The following is a 22740-nucleotide window of genomic DNA, read 5'->3' as shown; positions in this document are numbered from 1 at the left end:
TACTAGTAAAAAAGTAGATTATTTCTATTGTCACATGTTGAGTAATATTCAATTAATGTGGGATTCACTTTTTGGATTATTTAGAGTTATATTGTGATAGGTGTGTTATTTGGATGTTGGTTGGAAATGAATTTCTTAATATTTTTCAACCATCAAAGAAGAGTTAAGGTTGGAAAAACAAACAAGTGCATCCAATCAACTAACTATTATGTTAGTAAGAGGGTCACTTTCATTGCCACATCACACCATTAGTGTGACGATCATGGTTCATTGGATTATGTATGTTTTTTTCCAACTAAGAAAGAGCAAGGCTAGACAAACAAAAGATGTTTCGAAGTTATCAACTTTGATGTTAGTAAGAAGGTCAGTTTCATTGTGAATCATATAAGTGGCATAAAGATCAAAGTGAGTTGTGTACATATTTATTCTTATTTTTAAATGATTTTTTAAAAATATTGGGTGACTAATATTTTTAAATATAGATATGGAAAATGTTTGATTTTAGACTCAACTATAAGGTCACATTTTTTAGGTGTATCTAACAAGATTTTGATGAGACAATAAGGAATTATAGACCAATTGACAAGAAGATGTAATTCATCTACACTTGGAGCTCTACTAGAACAATAAGAATATATGTAGATATCTTTACAAGACCATTAAAAAGAAATGTTAAACAAATATAACTAGTTTTTTCAAATCCTTTAGATAAAAACATCCAAAATATTATTACACTTGAAATTAATTTTACCAACCTACCTTAATAACAATATTTATAATTTGAAATTTATGATAAGAGCTTATTATCTTTTAAATCTAGTATCATATAGAGTATCATACCTTTTTCATTTTCAATATGATACCTCTAATTATCATCCTACCTCAAAACTTGTAGGGCTCTTTAGGAATAATTAATACGTGAAAGCTCCCTCCCTCAAGGCCTGGTTGGCTCGTGGATTAGAGCAGGAATTAGAATATGAAATTCTCAAGATTCTCAAGTCCACTGTTTGGGTCCGTTGAATGGGAATGTGAATTAGAAAAAAGTAAAATTCGGTATCCTTATTTGCCCTCCAAAACAAGGATTCGGTCTTCCCCCAAAATAGGTGGAATTGTTCAAATTCCCATTTTAATTCCATTTTTCCAAAATCAAGCATTACAAATTATTGTGAAAATAATGTTTTGTCGCATTCGCTCGATCGACTAATAAGTATGTTTTGGTGCTTGTTTTGCAACATGAGATTTTTTGCCACCATTATTGCTTCTACACATCTCCTCTGCTGGTTCCTGCCTTGCTTGTCCCAGCCTCTGCTCATTCTCACCTCTGCAAGTATGGACTATTCAAAATTGTTTGTTTGTATGCTTCATTTTTTGGGTTTATTTCTCTCGTTTGTATGTTTGTGTGCTTCATTTTTAGGGTTTATTTTGAGCTGGAACAAGCCAAAATCACAAACCCTACTCCAGATGTCCCCATTTATTCTGCACCCATGTTAGGGCTTCAATGCACCTAAGTTAGGGCTTCAATAATGAACCTAGGTTAGGGCTTCAATGCACCCAAGTTAGGGCTTTGAATAAGTGTCAAAATAAGTTGGCAACTTAGACCATGGATCTGTGTACATACTTTATCTGGGCTTTCAAATAACTCCATTTGGAAACCAGACTTAGAAGGTTTTGTGCTCAAGCTGATAGGAGAATGAAGTCTAGATTACAGAGATTTGAAACCATCTCACCTTCTAATGATTGGTATTATGAATTACCTACAACATGTGGGCTTTTTCTATGTTTAAGAGGGCACCGTTTAGGAGCAATACACAAGTGAAATCAAGAAAAAAGTGTAAAGAAACTGCTCTCTCAATGCCGCCATTGTTGTTGATTTCCTTATGATTTTTCTATTTACAAACATTTGTGTTTTACGTTTTATATATATTTTTTTTTTCAAAAAGATTTTGTACCCAATACTAACTTGTTATAGATGTGTTAATTTAGATGCAATACACATGTTTGAAAGTATCTTGACAATACCCACAAGAAAATGTTTGATGAAGAGCTTTGTGTATTTCACTGTGACAGAGGGAGAAGACATTTTAGCCATTGAAATTTTCTAATACTTGACAGAGAAACTGTGATTCTCTGCTCATTAAACTCCATTTTGTTTCTATATAAATGTAAATCTCTACCATTTACTGCTTTGAGAACTTTTTCTGAAGTTAACTACATTCATTTTTAAATGCAAGATGAGCTACTAGTTTGCTATTGGGATAGCAAATTTCATTTTAAATATAATAATGGAGATTAAATAATCAGCTCCACTGAGGAAGATTCGATGCTCTGTGAATTTATATGAACAAAAAACTTATTTTTCCCCAAACTACTCCAAACACTTTGATACCTAATGCAAACATGGACATGCTAGAAAAGGATTACAGACCTTACTTCTAAAGAAAATTATTCTCTCCAAGATTTTTAAGCCGAAAGACTTATTTGAGAAGACTTCTACCATACTCATTATAAGTCCATTAGATTTGTTGATATTTGCTATTTAGCCTATCTTAGTGTATAATTCCCAATCGTAGCCAGCATCTTATTATATTTCCCTTTGACAGAATGGATATGGATCAATTAGTTGGGCCCCTGCCTTTGATAATTGACAAAATCTTACACAAAATATTGGTCCAACTAATTGTTGATCGATTCAAGAACTCTTCTATAAATATTGGATATAGGCTATTTGGACCTTTCTAGGGCTCACATATGTTAAACTTTAAACAACAAGAATAAAATGAAGACAAAATATAAATAACTAGGCTTTATTTGTTAGACAAAATTTATAACTTGTCTCCAAGTTTTGATACATTTAGAGAGGCCAAACATGGTTTTGGCTTGAATATTGAGTGCCAAGAAGACTAAAATCACATATTTTAGGCATTCATACATTCTCACTCACTATATTGAGGACCACTTTGTCAGCTTGTTGTAAATTGCAATACTAGTTAGGAATTATTATATATACATAGATAACATATCCTTCCTTTTCCCACCAAAGCATTCTACATTCCTATCTTCATCTGTTTTCTTTCCTAGGATATTGGTCCTCTACCAAAAGTGTCAATTGGTTTAGAAGTCTGCAATGGCAAGAAGCAAGGGAAATCATTAAGTTCTGCTTCTTAAGCACATTATCAGGGCACTTTGTAAGTTTGTCAAGGCTCGTAAAGCTGTTGGGTATGATCTTTGCCAAAAGAGAAGAAGATATTTTGTATTTGAGGATGAGATGATGGGGAGATCATGCACTGGATGTTCCAAAAGGGCATTGTGTAGTGTATGTTGGCAATGAAAGAAGTCGCTTTATCATCCCCACTGATTACTTGAATCATTCTCTCTTCTGGGCATTGTTGGAGAAGGCAATGGAAGAGTATGGGTTTCATCACCAAATGGGATTAACCATCCCTTGCGATGAAGTTTCCTTCCAAAACTTGATATCTTGTCTAAGGCAAAAGTCTCCAATCCTCTAAAATTTGGGTGAGGTTGAGTAGCTAATTGGGTTTCACTGAGAGAAATAGTGTGACCTCAAATAGTAGTTCTTGAAATTTTCTGCTCTTAGTTATTAGTCTTGGCTTGACACAATGGGATCTTCATCAATTCTGTTTGGGTCCATCTACATTGACAAACCTCAAAGTCAGAGTGAAAAGTGATATCAACACTTGTTTGAGGCAAAAGCATAAGCTTTACTAAGATGCATGCAATTTCTATTTTTGGTGTGGGTTGTTTGATCAAAATCAATATTTCTTAATTGCGAGTTACTATACTGTACATTTTTGTAAACACAAATACAAATGAATGAAATTTGTATACTTTGCTCCTTTTCTTGTTCATTTTGCATAAGGATCTATTAATGTTTGTCAAATCTAATCAATCTCCAATGTTCCTATCTATCAATCTACCATGTTTGATTATTTTTTGTTACTTTTCATTGGTTTACTTCCATGGAAGCTTATTTCCATTAAGAGAGATGGTAGCCCAATAATAATCCTAAATAAGAGAAGTAGACAAGTATATTTTTACATTTTCTTTCATTTTGTTTGAAGGCCTTTTGTGCTACCTATTTTTAATCAATCTAGCTACAAACACAGAGTCTCATTTGTCTTTTTGACAAGGAAAAGTTTTTGTGGACATTGTGTTCTCTTTAATAACTGAAGATATACTCTACAGGCCTTATAAGCTACTCACTCTCCACTCTTGCACATGATTTTTATCCGAGTTGCTTAATTTAATTTCCAAATTCAAAAATATGCTCTATAGGCCTTATAAGCTGCAAATATTTCATTAATAAGCTACATATATTTCTCTACCTATTGTAGCTATTTGGGACAATATTAAAATTATGGCTGGTATTCTTTTCGTTTATATTTTCCATAATTCTAATGCTCACTCCATTTGAAATAAAGCCCTTTAAAATTGATATCTCAATGATTTAACATTATCATTTGAGCTTTTCATAGTTTATGATGGGTATATGTTTGTTGGTTTTTATAGGACCCTGTTGTACGAGAGAAAGTAGCCGGATAGCCAAAGTGCTCTGGAGGTTCATTTTACACAACAGTGTGCGCAATTGATATTTGGCTTATAGGAATACATTTTTCATGTGATCATGATTAAGTTTATATAATGCATATGTTAAAAATGGTCTCTTTTTGTTGTAGAAATATCATAAATATAAGACTCCACTATCCTATAAATATGAATAGTCAGTCCTTACTCATGAGAACACTAGTCTAATAGGAAAGCTACACTTTTCATTATTATTAGTATGTTATTAGTCTAATAGTTCTATAAATAAGTTTTAATTTTGTCAACCAAAGATTAGGTGGTTAACTATTTCCACTTTGGTTATGGTACAATTTTCTCCAGCCATTAATCATTTCTTAACATTGGATTAGTTGTATTTTAGTAATTTCATGGATCTAATAAAAAGTTTCTCTACATTGGTTTTAGGGTGTTGATGGATGTACCAAAAGAAAAATGTATTCTAGGGCACATTGCTAGGAAGAGACGAGTCATTTGTGCTCTTGTAATTGGTCTTGCAACCTTTGCCGCATCAATAGCAGTAGTTGCACAAGAAGGTAGAAGATCAATATGCAAGTGCAAAAGAGACAAGATTCCCTTTTATAAACATATTGTATTCAAATGAGACTGATTGTCATGATCAAATTCGAATGAGTAGATGAGCCTTCTTTTGTCTAGCAGATATTCTTAGGCAAAAAGGAAGCATCACAAATACCATGCACTTAACGCTAGAAGAACAACTAGTGATGTTTCTCCATACTCTTGGCCATAATATGAGGAATTATAAGATTGCTCACAATTTTGGTCACTTAGGAGAGACAATCAGCCGATATTTCTACAAGGTTTTCATAGTAGTGTTCACACTCCATGACAATTATCTTTTGCCACTTGGTCCACACACTCCTCCACAAATTAATGAGAACGACCATTTTGATATGTACTTCAAGGTACATATCCTATTGGTACACTTTTGTTTCCTCGACTCTAAATTCTATTATTGCATGTCCTTTTGATTATAAATTTTCCTAATGTAGGATTGTGTGAGAGCAATCGGTGGAACTCATATTCTAGTCACTATCGATGTCGACGTGCAAGTTCTATATCGCGATAGAAAAGGAAACTTGTCACAAAATGTTATGGGTGTGTCTTCATTTGATTATAAGTTTCAGTACGTCCTTGCTGGATGGGAAGGGTTAACTATAGATAGTCATGTTCTAGCTTCAACCTTGTCAAGATTCGATCCATTGGTAGTCCCCCCTGGTATGTCAAATATATTCATATACTGATGCATATGACATTTCTTAATAAAATATATTAATATACCTTATTTTATGTAGGAAAATATTATTTAGTGGATGTTGGATATCCCAATGTACTTGGATTTATGGTGCCTTATAGTTGCACATGTTACCACCTAAAAGAGTTCTCAAGGGAAAACCAAATAAACACTCCACAAGAGTTGTTTAACCATCATCACTCATCTCTCAAGAATGCAATAGAGTGCACATTTGGCATTTTGAAGTAGCGCTTTTCTATCCTAAGACATGCGACATCATATCAAATCATGACCCAAACAAAGATTGTTTTGGTGTGTTGCATATTGCACAACTTCATCACCATAGAAGATGACATTCCTTTTGAAGTTGACATTGAAGAGGAAAATGATCATGAGGGGATAAATGTACCAATACTTGAGACATATGGGATGACTCAAAATGATAGAGATGATTGGGGGAGGTTTTGAGATGAAATAGTAAAAAGGATGTGGGATAATTACAGAGCTCCATCTTAGTTGTGAAAGCGTAGTATTTAGTAGTAGTTGTAAACTCCATTTTCTATTCGTGTATCTTGTTACAATAATCAAGACAATCTTATTGTAGCTCTAAATTTGAAAAATCATTTTGAATCAATAATTTTTTTTCACAAATTACATGTGTTAGTAATACGCAAATTGAAAGAGAGATTCTTGTGTTGAGGATCCTGATACTTTCTCATCAAATTAAAACATGATAAAATTGGACTACATTTATCTTTAGATACTTCTATTTCACTCTCCAAATCAGGTGAACTAACAGGTCTATGAGAAGTCAAATACATATGAGGTGGGGGAACCACACAAATCAATATTTTGAGTTTCATTTTCTATGTCCAACTATACATAAGAAATAGGGACAACGGTGTGGTCAAGAAAAAATCCAACACAAGAAGAATTTACACCAAATGTAGGGACTGTTCAACCTAAACCAAAGTAAGCATCATCACTTAGACAAGATGGGAGTCGTCATTAGTTATCCATACACATCAGACTGCATAATGAATCTTTTATAATTGTCTTTACATCTGGAATATAGATACATACACATCATACACATTAGACTGTGTAATGAATCTTTTATAACTAAACAAAGGAGTTCTAGATTTACTGTTACTTCTATAGTTAACTTTCTAAAGTGTCTTAGATACTATTACAGTTTCAGTAGATTTAATTTTTGTGGGTGTTAATGTTATACAACATCATACAACTTCAGAATATTTAATATTTTATTTTGGTACTTATTGATCAACTTTCATATACTTCTAAAAACAGGGCTACAATAGTATTATATGATACTTGTTGCAACTTTTGTATGATAGACAAATGACAACATGACTATAATACCTTTCTATAGTATTCATTTGGTCACCTTTGTAAGTGTAAACAACTCAAAACAAGGCTATAATACTTTGATGCAAAATCCACTATTTATTGCTCAAAATAGTAGTCCATGCCGTACCCAAATGTTCAATAGTTAAAATCAAGGCTATGCAACTCTTGCGTAACATATATACCCCACTTTGAAGTAACATCTATAGCTGAAAATAGAACTAAAGCCATGACGTGAGTAGTTAAAAACAAGACTACACAGTTGGCATGTAATACCCTTAACCGGTAGTAGGGCTATGTAGACTTGTATGTAGAATTTGTAGCTAAAAGCCTGGCTAATTTAACTTACAAACAAAACTGTGGGTGTATCTTATTTCTTATATAATTGAATTGTCATAAAATTATTTTTGAACAATCATGTTGGTCAGAAAAATATTCAGTTGATTTTTTTTTTTTCATTTCTATTTTTAGGTCTGCAAATAGCCAAAGGTAATATAAGATTATCGACATTTTTTGGACGAGACACCTAACCTTATTATCAAGATTATCAACATTCTTTGGATGAGACACCTAACTATATTATTAGGCACACCTAACTATATTATAAATGAGATGCATATATCATATGTTGCATAGGATTTTGACTAAATAGTGTCATTCTTAATCTCAAATTTTTAAGGATTTCTGTTTTTACAATAAACACTTAATTACATTAAAAAAAAATGAGACATACATGTCTTACCTTCCACAAGATTAAGATGTGAAAATGATTACAAACAAGAATATGTACAAATCACCATCAATTTAAAAAAGTTAGATTGTTTTCTTTTTAAGTTTAATTTTGATAATCTATTGCATTATACAACTTTTAATAGAATTCAAAGAGGGGTTGTATCTTATTGTCCAAATAAGCATCTTCCCAACTAATGAATAGTTATATGTTTGGATTATTAGGTTGGTTTACCCTATTTTACCTTGATAAGGAGTCTCGTAACTTAGCACTACTAATGAGATTAGAAATGAGATATAGTTTCATTGGGCATCTGTCTCGTTAGTTATATATTATTGACCAAAACTGCAAATCCACTGTTTGTCAAATCAAAATGTTAGAGTTTAGCTAGCCAGTAGATTGTAACCTTGACCTTAATCCAAATTAAACTGATAGAATATTGATAGTTCAAACAAAGGAGTTATGGATTTACCATTACTTCTATAGTTAACTTTCTAAAGTGTCTTAGGTACTATTACAATTTCAGTAGATTTAATTTATGTGGGTGTTAATATTAAGACTCTTATTATTGGCTCTCTATGAGGACAAACTACTTTATGGACCATAGCATCTTTGTTGGTTTTTCTTGTGATAAAGTTGCAAGTTGTTTGTGCATATGATTCAAGAGTTATGGATCAAAACTTCTGTTGAACAATTATGTTTTCTGTCTTCAAATGAGTTTTAAAAGATTGTGTTTCAGGTGTAATGACTTTGTGATTATGTATCTATATTCCAAATGTAAAGACAGTTATAAAAGATTCATTATGTAGTCTAATTTGTATGAATTAGAATTGTTTAGCAATAGAAATGTCCCCTTTTTCTTGTAGTCAAATGCTCAAGAAATCCAAACAGTCTTTCCTATAGGAGCTTTTCCTAGAATAGATTTGTGCTTTTATATCCAAATTCAACTATCTTGGCTTATACAATGCATGTATGTCTATGTTAAGGCAAACTTTCTTAGTGCATTTTGGTTGTTCCCAAAACCTTGGTAACTATAAGTGTAATTAGTTATTATGAATGTTGTGTTGGCTGATCATTCTCAATGTTGTGTTGGCTGATCATTTTCTTAGTGCATGAGAAGTAATTAGTTATTATGAATGTTGCATTGGCTGATCATTTTCAAGAGATTATAATACACATGTTTTTAACTTACCCTCTGCAAATCCACTTTGTATGCAATACACAATTATTGATGTCATATACAATGATTCTGATGAGCATGGATAATGATGACATTTAAGTCACTAAAACACCACCTTCTATGAAAAAGGTATTTTGGAAAATGTGCATGCAACGTAAGCTTTTGGACTTGCTACATGAACAAGTCACACTTGGTAGGAAAGGAGAGGGAGGCTTCAAAAAAGAAGCTTGGACAACTATTGAAAGAAAGTTCAATGCAGCTATGAACATGAGCTTGTCTAAGGACAATTTCAAGAATAAATTAAAAACTTGGAAACAAGGTTACAGAATAATGAAGGAGCTAAAAAATACTAGTGGGTTTACATGGAATGAGTCTACTCAATCTATGGATGCTGATGAAACTGTTTGGGAAGAGTTGCTTAAGGTAACATGTCCATTCAAATATTTTAATGTTATTTAATGAGTGATTAAGTTATTATTGATCATCAAATGAATAATTCAATATCTTTGACAACATGTAGAGGAAGGAATTTAAAAGTGTGAAAGTGTTTAAAAGGTAGTCATTCCAATACTATAATGAATTAGCCTTAATTGTGGGAAACGATATCGCTGAGGGTGCCATTGTTGCCACTGCACAAGAAATAGAAGGACACAATATGGATGAGATAGTAGATCTTGATGATGATTATGACAAAATTCATACACCTATTGGGGCAACTGCCAATTTGGATGCGAAATATATAAGTAATCCAATGTCCAATCAGTTTAGTACAGCAACTGGGAAACATACTCGTTCAACATCATCCTTAAGGAGGCTGAAGAGGAAGAAGGCTAGTATGGCTAGTTCCATGGATGAGATGTCTCATTCAATTGATAAGCTAAATGAGACCCTCCTCAAGTTTCAAGTTATTAAATTGGGTGAAGAGCATAAAACAGAAGATTTGGAAAATGTCTATGCTACACTAAAAGCCATTGGTGAACTTAGTATGGGTACTTTGATTACGACATTTGACACCTTTGTAGTTGATTCTAATAGAGCCAAAGGGTTCTTGATAATGAATGATGATGAGAGAGACAAATATGTACGAATGAAGTTTTTAGGGCTTTAGTACCTTTACTGTGTTTGACATAGTTATGACAATCATTTTATAACAGTTGGATGTTGCTTAATTTTGGTGGTTCACATCCCATTCAATGGATGTGACCAAGGATCTTCAAATTTTTGGCAAAAGTTTATTAGGACCTTTGGATTTTCATATAGAACATATATTTATGTTAACATTGTTAATTAAGTTTTGATGATCTGAATATAATCATATGGTTTTATATATCCATCTATTATTGGTGATCATTATAGTCATTTCTATTTGCTTTTGAAAGTCTTATTGTTGGAGATCTTTTGTTCAAGATCTGTTTAGTTATTGTTTGAGATGTGCTGGTTGGAGAGCTGTTGTTGACATGTTGGTTGGATATAACTATTGTTAACATGTGTTAGTCCTAGATAGAGTCGCCATTTTTTTTAAAACTTCCCTTTCTCTTTTGCTTTTCGTCGATTGAAGTCTTTTCCCTTGCTGTCCAAGAATTCATCATCCCCAAGGTGATCAGTTGAAGTCCTGAACATCTGCAGTAGTTGTTTCCTTCATTTGAACCACTTTGAACCACTTCGAACCTTGGTTCAAAGTAGTTCAAAGTAGTTCAACATAAGGTTTTGCTCTAATATCTTTCTTTAGCAGGTAATGTTTCTCATGCAACGGTGCTTCCTCCTAAAGTACTTTGAACCACTTCGAACCTCGGTTTGAAGTAGTTCAAAGCAGTTCAAGGAAAACATAATCGATGTTTCTAGCCTAGAAGTATGACGTATCGTTATTTATTTATGGCATTGTCAGAAAATCACGATTTGAAGGTCATTTCTTTTTTCGAGGAATGAAAATCATCATTATTGTAAGTGGGGTAAATCTTTAGTTTGAGAAAAATGATTGGGCAAAGTTTGAGAAAAATGATTGGGCAAATTATAAACAAAGTGGCCGCCAAAAGGGAAATCATTAAATGAAAAGCTAGTGTAGAATGGCTTTCGAACGTGCAAAGGTGATCAAAGTGGTATGTCGTTAAGGCCTAATTATTATCCTGTACTTTTCCATGCAAATGCTTCCATTCTTATAAAAAGCCAATCGGTTCCCTTTAAAATCATCATGCGAAGAATTGGATTTGTAAAGGAGCTATTAAGGAGAATAGGGAAAAGTATTGGATTTTCAACGAAAAAGGTGAGAACTTGACAATCTTTGTTTTGTTTTGCAATCTATATTGTTGTCAAGAGTTTATCTACTCAAGGCTTTGTATGTTTGATTAGCAATGAGGTCAGTTTTACACTTCCTCGGTAATGTTTCTAGTCTTGAATGTGAAAGGCCGATTATCTGTGATACAAATTTGCAAGGGGTAAAAGTATAAAATTTTCAAGCCATATTCCTAGAATGTGCCAATGAGACTAATGGATGCATGGAGGTGTTAACTAGTGGATTAATAGAAGCTATTGCATTTCCTCCTGCCTTTGTAAGTCCCGAGCTCTTGCAATTATGTATAGATCACTATGACATCAAAAGTAAGAGTATTGTGAGCAAAGACGACACAACTATCCTTTCCATTTCAAGAGAAACCATTTCCTCTATTTTGCGGTTAACAATAAATACCTTTGCCTCATTCTCATCCACTCAAGCTTTGGCCGAATACAGGGCAGCCCCTAGTAAGTTCCGAAATACCATGGCCAAAAAATGGACTGAGATTAATTATGGAGGTGGGTCTAGACTCCCAAAGGTCATTACCAAAGATCACATGAAACCCCACATACATGATCTAGTTGTATTATTACACCATGTGAAAGGTTCAGCAGATGTGTTCTTATTTGAGGAGTGGATGTTCAAATACGTTGAGATCATTTTAAAAGGTGATCAATGGATGGATTGGGTGGATATTATTGCGACTTCTTTGAGATCCCAACTTAAGCATGCTAAAGAGTCCCATGAGGATTTCCACATGGCCTCATATCTAACCTATTGTATTGCTTGTACATGTGATCTCACTCCCCTGCCTCACGGGATATGGAATGAAGAAATGACTGTTTTTCAATATTGTCCTCCTTTGCAAAAGGATAAGATTTTAGAGGATTTTCGCAAAGTGCATGATGTACTCCTGGACAACGTTTGTTTGTCTTTGGAAAGGGCAAAGATGTTGAGGCTCTCCCTTGAGGCACAGAGATTGGTTCAACAATATGGGAGCTTCTTTATCCAATTTCCTAGGTTCACATATTTGAGGGTCGATGGATTCAATGATGAACCTGTGAAGTTACCCCGGTACGCCCTAGATTGCTTTGTGTTAGCTGAGTTATGTAGACAACTTTTTCATGTTATCAAAGAAAACCTACCATGGAAGAATTGGGAAATGGCCTTCCCTGTCAAATTGGGTTCATTTGTTTGTAGTAGTATGGACAACACTTCCATCATTGGAAGCAATCTACTCGGGTTCAACCTTGGTTTCTATCATAATAGGAGAAATTTTGACAGTAAGGGGTATGCAGCCCAAATTCTCGGCCTTGAAGTTCATCCTCTAGCCACACCATATTTAAAAGATCTTTGGAGAGATTGCAAGAATGAGGAAGAAGTTCTAAAAAGGGATCATTCAAGGTTGACCTTGAGGAAAATTAATTCTTTCAAACTGAAATTCAATATAGGAGAAGTAGAGGATGATGGTTCAAACATGGTTGAACCTGGTTGGAAAGAATAAGATGAAATAGAGTCATTAGCAATTGATTGGTACAAGGAGGAAGAAGATGACATTAATCAAAGGGTTAGGTTCATACTTACCTACACATATGATTGGCTACAGAAAAGGGCTCGAAGAATCGTCAATGAACCTCCTGTTGAGGTGACTTCTTCCCTTGAACCACTTCATTCTGACATTTCATTTTCTCCTATTGCAAGTAGCGCATCTCGTCTGGATACAAAGGAAATGTCTCCTCCCCATTTACAAACTACGACTCCTAGGAAAAAGTCCCAATCCAAGTCAGAAGCAAGAGATGGCATCTCAAGGGCAAGATTCGAGTGATGGGATGCATTCACCCGATGGAGGAGATGGTGATGTTCAATTTATCGAAGCTCCTAAGACAAACCAACCTAAATTTCTGACTTCGATCAGGGATTCTCAGATGATACTTGTGAGTCCTACCATTCCTCCATGGCTGTCAAGTTTAATCAGTAAGAAAAGGAGTCTGCAACCAGTGTCTACGCCAGTGAAGGATATAGTCACAAAATATGCAGTCAGAGGCTCAAAGGCAAAGAAAACAAAAATAGATGCTTATCTGACCAAGGATCCAGTGACAGGGAAAATCACCATGAAAGTGGCCACCTATAAGCAAAAGAAAGAATATGGAGATGTCGATGAAGAAGGATTCAAGGTCACTTCAATTGAATTGGGTACCCTCAATAGGATCACCGGTAATAATTTCTTTAAGTTCTCTACTGATCACATCTTCACGCAATTCGAAAAGGATAGTAAGGAAAAGAAAGAATTGAAGGGGATGATAGCTACCATTGCTGCATACATTGACTCTCTGATCAATCTTGGAGCTTCGCCAGTTGTACAGGTTTCATAGCCGTTTGATCCCAGTTCGGTTGAGAGTCAACAACTAATCAAGCAAGTGTAGAAAGGAAAGTTGCTAACCGACGCCATGGGAAGCTGGGAAAATGGTATAATTGAGGAAGGCAATAAATTTATCTTTGAATTTAATAGCGTCTACATAGAGGGTGAAACACTACTAGGAGAAATCCAAACCTTGGTCCCAGGATGGGAGACAGAGCTAGCGCACTGCCAAGCAGTGGTTTTCCAAATAACAGAAGTAGAACATTTTGGAGTTCCCAAATTCCTAAATGAGAATCCTACGAAGAATGTAGACCCTTGCATGCTATTTGTCTTGAAGAATAATATGCACTGGAAAGAGGCTATCTACAGAGAAACAATCAAGGAAATACAAGGCATTGAAAACTAGATCACAAAAATGCATGAAGAGCTCATAAAAGATATGAAGATTGTGAACCCAATAGGTGTCTTGTAGTTCGATGAAGGGAATATGGATGTTGATGTGTTAACAAAGAATTTTAATGAAGCGGTTGAACAAATTAGAGATAGTGAGCTGCTTAAAGCCGAAGACTTCTCTGCATTAGCAAGTATCTAGTCCATGTTGCACCTGAACAAAAATTTGATGCCACGTCAGAGTCTCAAAATGAAAGAATACAGGTGGAAAAAAGATGCGTGCAGGAACCAAGTGATGAGCTTAAAGAATCCTCATTCACTTGTGACACAGGAATTCATGGCCACGTTTCGGAGTTGGAAGCTTGTGCGCCAGACTGTAGGAGAGGAAGACAAAACTGACGAAGATGCTGGAAACTGAATGGTTCACCATCCAACATTTCTTTCTTTTTGTTTTTTAACTACTCTTTCATTTTATAACGGTTTCTTCTTGTAACCGAAAGAGCTGGGTTTTGATGGAGGCTCTTTTAGGTTTGAAAAACTATAAATGTTGGGGCATTTGAGGGGTTTTTTTTTTAAGTAAGTAATAGGAAGTAGCATATATATATAATAGTAGATGTTATAGACTTAGATAATTTTAAAAATAGTGATTTGAGATAGTATATGGAAGTTTTTCTTTCTAAGACTTTGTGCATGGAAGTGTTTAATACATATATGAAGAATTCCAGGTTTGAACTTTGAAACTTGGTGTTCAAAGCGTCGGATTATCATTACTTTGTGAATGTGGTTTGGCAATTCAAAAATCTTGGTGACTGTTCTCTTCTTGTAAGTGCATTAGTTTAGTTCTTAATTCATGTTATATTTTGTGATGAAGATTCATTCTTTGAAGTGGATTCCGTATATATGATGGTTTATTTTCAATCATTTATTCGAAGTTTGTATTGTTTCCTACCTCATTGCCTAAGAGCAATTGAGAGATCCTTAGGCACTTTCAAGAAAAAGTGTAAAAGTAATATTGAATTCATTGTAAAACTAACAAGGGAGTTGTACCTTATAAAAATTCAGAGAGGAAGGTAGATAAAACCACACTTTCTCAATTGTTGTGAATGGTCATTGTTCCTGTTATAAAGTTGGGCATAGAGTAAATTTGATAATTGTTAAAAAGGACAATCTGTTCACCAACAAATTTTTGGCGACTCTACTGGGGAGTCCCTTTGAAAGAACCTAAATTCTAACGGACATGTACAAAAATGGTTCTTTCACATAATGAGGTCTTCCCTGTATTACAACCCTATCTTAGATTTGAAGACACTCAAGAAGATATAGTCTCAGACTTGGCTATAACCACTTGGAAATTATGCAGAAGTGGTCAACAGTACCAGCAAGTATTGGTTGTGTTGGAAAGAGAAGAAGAAAGAGCCGAGTTATTAAGAGGAGTACCATAGATTCAAGAAGAGGTGGTTGTGAATAGATTAGCTCACACACTAGTAAGAATTTAAATTTATAACCACATAGAATTGGCTACCCGTAGGTACACGAGGGGAGAAAGAGAAAAGGGGTTCCTTGATGAAAACTTTGAACCTTTGAAGAACTTGAAATTGTTACCTGACTTTGATGAACTTAAGAAAAAGATTATCAAATCTCAAAGCAGGCCCAATTCACCACCAAAGAAATCTCTCGTTTCACCTTTAGTATAGTCTCTGCTTCCCTTAAACACGCTTATTCTAGCTGCTGTCAATGTCCAACCTTTACAAGTTATACCACCACCAAACATGGTCGCAAATCAACCATGGGGTCAAAATATTGGACCACTAAACTTAGGTGTGAACCCTGCCTCGTTGCCTAAAGGAGCCACCGAAATATTGCCCAAGTTTAATGGTGATGGAAAAATTCCCATTGAGGATCACCTGAGTGCCTTCCACTTAGCTTGTGCTATTATAAGTGTCCCAACACAGGAAGTTGCTGTGAGGTTATTTGTGCAGACACTAACTGATGCTATTGCAGATTGGTTTAACCATCTTCCTCATCATTCCATCACTAGCTGGGATGATATGAAAAATGCCTTCAAAGATAGATTCAAGGCTCCTGAGGATGAAAGTTCCCTATTTTTCCAAATTAGTCAGATGAAGAAGGAAATGCATGAACCAATGAGGGAATTTGTAGCCAATTTTAACAGACTCATTCAAAGAATTCCTACTGCATCTAGACCCAATTCATAAAATCAAAAGTCATTCTTTATTAATGTTGTGCACACTGACATAAGCTTCCATCTTATAAAAGATGCATGCGTCGATTTGGCTGCTGCTCAGAGACTTGCAATCTAGTTAGAAGATGCATTTATAAATGCTAGGAAATGGAAACGAGAAGTTCAAACTCTGGGAACACCTTCTTCTTCAAAATCCACTGATCTTGTGTTGCAAAAATTGATGAACGACGTTGCAATGATGAAGAGGCAATAGAATAAAGTACATGGTCCTTATCAAGCCCCTTACCAAGAAATTCATAGGTGGTCACCATCTCAAAATTTTAATAAGAATCCTGCATTGACTCCTTCTCCAACAAGATTTCAAATCGAGGAAGCTCCCAAGCAAACCATGTGTTCATTTCACATGACCTCTGATCACGATGAACGAGATTGTGCTGATTGGTTAAATTGTATTCAATTAGTGAAGGATGCTATTGCTGTAGAGCAAATGTCTGAGGAATTGAATACAGGAAATGAAAATTCAAGCACCCATTTCCTGGAATATGAATCAGATTCTGAAAGAGGAGGCACTGTGTTCACAACTCTACAGAGTCCTTCATGCATAGTAATGACTAGAGGATAGAGAAATCAAAAACCTCACCTAAGTAACGATTTGAATAGACCTTTTTCCAAAGGTAAAGAACCTACACACAATGATGCAGCAAGAGTCGTAGAATCAAGGATCTTGAATAGAACTAAAATGGCAGCTAGTACTTCAGCCTTTGACATCGTTGAATTTTGCAAATCCTCTTCCATATCAATTTCTCCTACTGAGTACTTGAAGCTTAATCCTAAGGAATTAGACAAATTGGTTTAGTATGTTAAAGGTGATTCTACTAATAATGCACAATTTGCAAGTAATATTTTTGACAGTCTAAAGCTCGAAGTGAGCCAGTTTTTGTTTCCGAAAGGTGTAGAACAGATGTCCCTCATAATGAGACAATTGTAAATTTTGTTCTAAATGAAGAGGATGAAAAGAAGCTCAAAACATTCTATATTTTGTTACTATTGAATGGCCAGAAGCTTAGTAATTGCATTATCAATTCTAGGGCATCAGATAATGTCATGCCTAAGGTCATTGCTCAAGCCCTAGGTCTAGGTTGTACTAAGTCTTTTAGCAGTTGCTACTCTATGGATGGGAAACAGATACCATTAGTCGGTCAAATTAAAGATGTATAGGCTGTCCTATATGCTTTCCTTGAGAAAAGAGTTAAGCTCACAATCCTTGTGGCAGATATCCCAACCAGTTATAGAATGCTTCTCAGTAGAACCTTTTGTAAAGACATGGGCGGAAAGATCAAGTTAGATTGGTCAGAAGCTTGCATTCCTGTAGGAAAGAAGCCAGTGAAGCTAGAACCTGAATCAAATAATAAGTATATAGTGACGCCCTTAGACAATCCCAAGGCACAAATATTGTTCGAAGAATGTCAATTCGGAAACTATGTGATCCTTCAAGAGGAGCAAGGCATGGTAAGTGAAGTCATGAATTGTGAAGATACCCTTTGGACTCTTGAATTCAACAGGAGCTATTCAAATTCGGGTTCAGGTGCCGATGTTGTCCTTATCTCACCTACAAGAGATATTTTTCCTTTTTCTTTCAAATTGGATTTTCATAATACTAACAATACTGCTAAGTATGAAGCATTGCTCCTGGGACTGCACGAAGTGAAATTAAAAGGAGTGAAACAATTAAAGGTAAGAGGTGGTGTTGAGCTTATTGTGAAGCAAGTAAGTAACCAATTTTCTGTTAAAAACGAGAGACTGAAGCATTATAGAAACTTAGTTTTGGATGAGATAGAATCATTTGAAACATTTTCTATTGAGTTCATCCCTCGTGCTCAAAACACAAAAGCTGACTCTCTAGCTGTTTCAACATTGTTGTTATTACCTCACCCGGAGTTTAAAAATGACACTTATAGGATTGAGATGATCTACAGACCCAGAGTCCCAGATAACATTAATCACTGGAAGGTTTTTAATGATGATGCCCAATTAAAGGAGTTCATTGGGTGTGTTGGAGATTTCGTCAAAATTTTCTTTGAAGGATCTGAACATGACAACAATTTAATTAGAGGAGAGCTTACTAAATCCGAGGAAACTATTCAACTCAAAGGAAATAGGATCCCTAAAGGTTTGGTATCTCTGGAACACCTTTTTGGTAGAAAGGATGATAGTACTCTAAAGAAAGATGTTGATTCTACGGAAAGAAAAGAAGAACATGATAAAATTAACATTGGAACTGAAGAAAATCCAAGATTGATTTCTATTGGTACAACCTGTTCCTCGGTGGAAAAGGATAAATTAGTTGAACTCTTTATTCAGTACCAAGATGTTTTTGCATGGGGGTATGAAGACCTAAAAAGTTTCAGAAATGGTGAATTTGTACATCATATACCGTTGAAGCTAGGAGGTACCACTTTCAGACAAAAGCTTAGGAATTATAACCCCAAGGTGTCTGAAGCTATTTTCAAAGAAGTAGAGAAGATTTTGAAAGCTCGTATAATATATCCCATACATCATTCAACATGGGTAGCAACTATCATCCTCGTGAGGAAGAAGAATGGGGAAATCAGGATCTGCGTAGATTTTAGGAATTTAAATCAAGCAAGCCTTAAAGACAATCACACGCTCCCTACCATGAATCACATCTTGCAGATTGTGGCTGGATTCAAACTTATTTCTATGCTCGACGAATATTCAGGATATAATTAGATTGGCATTGCACCAGAGGACCAACACAAAATAGCCTTAACAACACCATGGGGTACCTTCGCTTATAACCGAATGCCTTTTGGTTTAATTAACACAGGTGCTACCTTTCAAAGAGCCATGGATTCCTCTTTCAAATATTTGAGAAACAAAATCATTGTGATATACTTGGATGATCTGACAGTATATTCCAAAAAGAGAGTGTCTCACTTCAAAGACCTTGAGAAAGTACTTAATAGATGCAGATAGCATGGTATTTCCTTGAACCCCAAGAAGTCTGTGTTCTTTGTAGAAGAAGGTAAGCTCTTGGGACACATCGTCTCTCGAGATGGCATAAGAATTGACCCAGAAAGAGTGAAAGCAATTTAGAAGTTGTCCTTGCCCACTAATAGAAGTGATCTAAAATCCTTCTTTGGTCAGATTAACTTCTTGAGGAGTTTTTTGCCGGAGTTCTCTGAAAAAGTGAGATATATGCTTAAAATTTTCTAATCTTACCAATTTATTGATACAGGATACATGGCTATGTATGACATGCCAATTTATGAATGCCCATGTGGTGCTGGGCCATGTCTAGTAAAAGTATCGCACATGATAAAAAATCTAGGGCACCAATTTTTTAGTTGCCTTGACAAAAAGAAGGTTATTAATGACATGCTATATATTATATCTTTCAAATTAATGACATGCAATCTCTTTCATATACTAATGTTGATTTTGTATTGTAGGGGAACAATGGTTGTGGATATTTCGAATGGGATGATGTCATCTATGCAATTGAACATGATGAAGGAACTGCTCGTAAGACACAAGAGGTGGGCAAGGTTGGCATTGCATCAACCAAAGCTGAAAAACAAGATCAAGGAAATGAGTGCAAAATGTGTAAGGCCCATGAGGCTGAAATAGTCTTTTTACGCATACTTCTATGTGTAGTTATTGGCTTTGTATGTTGGAACCTTATGCAACAATGACCCAATGACCTTGTCTACAGACATTTGGCAAATTATTTGTAATGCAATGAGAATTTATAAAATGTGTTTTGTTTTGTATGGAGTTAGTATTTTCATTGTGTAACATGGTTTTGGTGATGATAAATTAAATGAATTTAAAATTCACTATCTTACATTTAAGCACATTTTCAATCAACCAAAAAGATATGTTATAAATATAATTGATAAATTATTTGTAATGTAACAATAATTTATATAATGCATTTTTTGTATGGAGTTCGTTGTGTAGCATGGTTTAATGATGATGAATTAATCACATTTTCAATCAAGCGAAAATAATATATTAAAAATACATTTCATTCATGTTAGAAGCAAATTATTTGTAATCTAACGATGATTTATGTAATGTATTTTTTTGGTATGGAGTTAGTATTTTGGTTGTGTAACATGGTTTTAATGATAATAAATGAATTAAATCATTTTGTGAAAATGATATATTAAAAATATATTTCATATGTTAAAAAATTGAATAAAAAATATAATGCTTATTCTAGTTAGTATTCCAATTCCATAATGTGCAACCAAATGGAGGAAATGTGTATTCTCATAAAGAATTCTTGGTCAACCAAACAGTCCCAAATTGAATTCACAAATGATAATATGGATTCCAAATTCTAGAATCCCAAAGTTAGCATTCTGAATTCCAATGCTTAATTTATATTCCAGCAACCAAATGGGCCCTCAAGGAATACTAAAAAGGTCAAATATCACAAAGCCATCTGGGTGAACCCACAATATTGGGTACCACTTTTGGGGGATGAAGGAAATCATGAAATGATGAAGAATTCACATATTGAATTTTACGTATGTTCGTGTGAACACGCTAACTATGTTCGCACGAACATAAAACAATTATATGTTCAAATAAACTCGTATGTTAACATACCTTATTAATATGTTCACACGAATATATTTTTAATGGCAATTTCATGATTAAAATTCCATTTTTTCGTTTCAGATCTTGATAAATTTGGTTTTTTTTGTATGTTTGTGCAAACACAAATTATTTTACATTTTCGCGCGAACATGTTAACTTAAATTTCCAACTACTGGATTATTTTTCTCATACATTTGTGCGAACATATGTTCATGTGAACATAATGTTCGTGCGAACATATGGTTACACAAACATAATGTTTGTGCGAACATGTCAAATTATAAATTTTTGGTGTTGTTTTCTAGAAAAAAATGAAATTGGCTCTTTTAACCCCTAAAATTGAGATTGAATGATCTCCTACTATAAAAAAAAAATGCCAATTTGTGCTGCTCAGAGCAAGCTTTCCAATGACTATAATTATGGTACATATTATATTCATTAAGACTTTCAAATATGAGTTTAACTCATTATAGGTTCATTACCGATTGAACATCAACTGACGTTGACACTTCGAGAAAATTAGTAAATTAGGTCAATTTTTTTTTGAAAAATACCTCAAAAATAGGTTATTGAGATAGCTTTCTATTTAAAAAAAAAGAGAAAGATTTATGATAAATTGAGTTCAAGTTATCTATGTCAAAATGAATGTATGTCTGAATTACAATTGGTGTCACTTCAAAACTTCATAAACTATAAAATATTCAACCCAATTGAATCAAATCAAATGCATCCTCTAGATATTTATGTTAAAAATCCAACGCCAAAAGAATTACCTCATTATCTTTTCTAGAAAAAAAGTTATGTGTGTCAAATGGACTGTCACTCTTTAAAAATATTGAATTTTAACATGTACCACTTTTCGGAGGAGAAGAAAAAAATGACATAAATAATTTTTTAAAAAAAATTAAAAAATATGGTTACAAAGTAGGAATAGAGTACTAAAAATCACTAGTTTATGTCATCCTAAAATTATTCATATTTTTAAAGATATAGTCACTCGAACATGAGGTTTGCTTCAAAAATATTGATTTTAGTGTCAAAATTGGTCAAAAAGTGGAATCCATTGTTGTGGGATCAACCATCTAGACTAGGTAGTAGGGCATTGGCACCATCTAATCTACTAATATATATATTCAGATACAAGGTAGGACCAACTACTCAAATGAACTGCTCATTGCTACTTTTCATTTGAAATCAAGAAACTAAATATTTTGATTTCCATCCTCAATCGATGACGCAGATCAATTCGCTTTTACATCGATGGTTACTGACACTCAGTGAGTCCTCAAGATACACGTTGCTTTACTAGCTAATCCCACCATAAAAGAAGGGCTGGAAGAATTTTTTCTAGTTCTTACTCACTTTTTCCACATGAAAAAATGATTAATAATACAACATGCTTGCAGCAAACAGAATTACTAAGAAATGATTAATAACACATTCTTTGATACAGGGAAAAATCAACCACATGGGAATAGTGAAAAATTCTTCCATCGACTAATAAGGAGGGCTCCTACTAGCCTCTTTGTCAACCGTAGGTTATGGGAGGGACCCCTTAGCAATTTATGTCTTGTCCTTTTGGAGATGATCAAGGGCTCATGATACAAATCAATGACCTGGATTAAACTATGGTGGGTTGGGTTGTTTTAGGTTCGATTAATCAATAAAATAAGCTATCTCTAATGGTTTTTTAATAGTCATCCTAAAATTCATATTAATTTGTGATTATATGGAGACACATCACACATTAAGGCTTGATTTCTAGGCTAAAAGTGT

The sequence above is a fragment of the Cupressus sempervirens genome, chromosome 4 (assembly GCF_028749045.1).
Source record: "Cupressus sempervirens isolate cs-2001-9-10 chromosome 4, ASM2874904v1, whole genome shotgun sequence".
Taxonomy (NCBI): domain Eukaryota; kingdom Viridiplantae; phylum Streptophyta; class Pinopsida; order Cupressales; family Cupressaceae; genus Cupressus; species Cupressus sempervirens.
The sequence above is the reverse complement of the archived record's forward strand: the minus strand, read 5'-3'. Positions refer to the sequence as shown.